Source organism: Euphorbia lathyris, chromosome 1 (genome assembly GCF_963576675.1).
Source record: "Euphorbia lathyris chromosome 1, ddEupLath1.1, whole genome shotgun sequence".
NCBI classification, from domain to species: Eukaryota; Viridiplantae; Streptophyta; class Magnoliopsida; order Malpighiales; family Euphorbiaceae; genus Euphorbia; species Euphorbia lathyris.
The window spans coordinates 77,297,988-77,300,895 of NC_088910.1; positions in this window are offsets into that span (position 1 = coordinate 77,297,988).

A 2,908-nucleotide genomic window follows, 5' to 3' on the forward strand; every position below is an offset into this window, starting at 1 on the left:
AAAAGATTCCACTACTAAGCAAGTGATCGATGCTTCAGCTGCTCAACTCATCGAGCAAGCAATTGAAGAATCACCTACTGAAGACAACCTTAAGAAAATACAACCCCAAGTATCTGCTCAACTTCAGGTTGACACTGAGCAAGTGACTACTACTGCTGATCAATCCACTTCCAACAAAGAGCAGTTAGTAAATGAGTCAACTGCCGCTGATGGTACCACCACTGACAATGTCGCTCCTGCTGTTCACACTCTTAACTCTGATCAAGCGCGCATAGACAATACAACTCCTATCCAGCAACCTATTCATCAAACTCCCTTATCTGCTGCGGATGAGGATCAGGCCCCCGAGACTTCGTTGGATGCTGATGAAACGGACCCCTTGAGATTCTTGAATGCTTCTGAATCAAGGAGAAGAATCCTCTTGTCAGCTTCTGCACTCATCAATGATATAAACAAGTCTCGAGCCAGTACTTTTGAACCTTGGTCAGTTCTTCGCTCCCACTCAACAACCCAGTACTGATGTTGGCAAAAAGGGGGAGAAAGAACAAGGTAAGGGTAAGCAGGTAGTTGGCGGAACTCAACAGCAAAAACATACTGGCTCGTCTTCTGCTATCCCAAAACCTCCAACTCAGCAACAAGGAACCCCTCAGCCTACTCAACATAGAAAAACCAACCAAGTCCAAGTCAATATAAATAGATAGAATCTGTACTTGCTTGTTCTTGTGTTAACCTTTGTACTGATGTGCTCTCTTATTGTTGTATTAATATAAGAACTTATCTTCATCCACTTTGTCTATATTTATTTGCTTAAGTCTTATCTGCTATGTTGAACTATTGCTGACCATTCTCAAATGTCTACATTCTTAAAAATCATTGAACAAATTAATTAAACTTATGAACATAAAATTTATACTAGTATTGGCCACTGAGTAACACTACTCAGCATCCACTTTCTTACTCAGTACAACTTAACTCTATAAATTGAACTTCACTTTCCAAATTAATAAGTATCTTACTGAGTAAAGAGAAATGTTCTAAGTACGGACCTACTTCTGACTCTGACCTTAGACTTACTTGATTAAACCTTGAAATGTTTAAAGTAAAACTAAGTCAGTGATTCAACCCTTATGAGGGAGAATTTTCAGAAGTTAAGAAATGGTCAACTATCATGGGGCAGCTCAACACTGAGTTCCTAATTGAATATTTTTGCTAACATCAAAATGAGGGAGTTTGTTGAAACACCTTTCCACATGATTTTGATTTGACAAAATTATTTAAAGTATATTTAAATTCCCATGATAAAATATTCCAACACATTAAATTTAAATGCTTTGATTTATTAATACTAATGTGTTTGTTCAATGTTGAGTTAATTGATTTATAAGAACCAAGACATTAAAAGTTCAAGGCCCAAAAGCCCACAAGAGAAAGTCAAAGCCCAAGTCAACAGTTGAAAGCCATGCGGCCCAGCAGATCAAAACCGAGCCCAGTAGCAAGAAGGATCGAGAAGCCTTCTCAATTGTTTCATGCCGAAGCTGCTGAGTCAAGCAGACAATGAGGGCAGGTCAGCAGCTGGTCTGAACAACTTGGATACAAAGTATTTCCACTTAAGGAAATATTCAGACGGAGCAGAGAGCTGTCTGGAAGACTTTTCCTAAAATGTGGAGACACTCTGATGAGCCTGAGCAAAAGCAACTGATTCCTGACGAAGATAGAAGATGCAACGTTCTTATTGGCCGAAGATGCTGAGCACTGACCGAGCGAAAGCGACAGGAAGCCGTTTCCTTCCAACGGTTATTTCGAAATTCAAAATGACCGGTGCCTCTGATGTCACTATAAATAGGCCTCTCAAATGCTTCATTCGATGCAGATCTTCACAAAGTCGAAACGCTGGCCAAATACGAACTCGAAGTTCTGTCTTGAAAAGCAAAGCAATTCTTACACCAATTCTTATTTTCGTGTAAAGTCTAGAGTGATTTATTCATCTAAAGTGTTCTTCATTTTGTTAGAACAAACACTTTATCATTTCTAGAGATTAGAAAGGAGAAGTTGAGTTGCTCGGTTATAGCACTCAGCAGTAGATATAGTATTGAGTAGAAGAATAGAGGAAGGTACTCTTGTATACTCAGTAGCTATTGTAAACGGTTTGTGCTCTACCTTAAAGAGCTCAGTAGTGGATTCTAAAAGCTCGAAAGGATTCCGGGGGCTAAACGTAGGCAAGGAGGACGAACCAGGATAAGTCTACTGAGTAACATATTTCTAACCCCTTACTCCTTTATATATTGCTTGCTGTGTACTGCCTAGTAAAACACTAAAAAGAACATACGCTGAGCTGAGTGATCTGAGAGCTGAGTTCAGGAATAGACTTAAGTGTTATCTTCTGACTCGCGATAGAAGCAGTTTTAGTCAGCAGTTGACTAAGCCTGTCTCTGATCATACTCAGTACCGCTGTGCTAGAAGACTTAGTAAAAGTCTTTGTTAAAAAATATAAGTCAGCCTCATGTGAAAATTTTAAATAGTTCCTAACCCCCCTGGAACTAACTTTGTCACGTTACACGGGACCAACAGTTATTTATTTGTTACATGGTGAATTCTGCCTTATCATTGATCTTTTATGCAATGTTTACACATCTCATTTATCTAACAGTTGAATTCAATTATTTATATAGGTTATGGATCAATCACTGCTTTCAGTTTTGAAGGGGCACCAACAGCTATTTTTTGATGCGTATGGTGCATTTTTGTACATGATTTGATCTAAGAACTTTTTTAGAAACCATCGTGTAATTAATTAGGTTAACTTTGCACCATCAATTGTATTTTGGTAATTGTAAATGGTGCATATTTTGAACATGTTTTTGTACGATCTAATAACTTTTTGGATTAGATTAATTTTATAATTATTCTT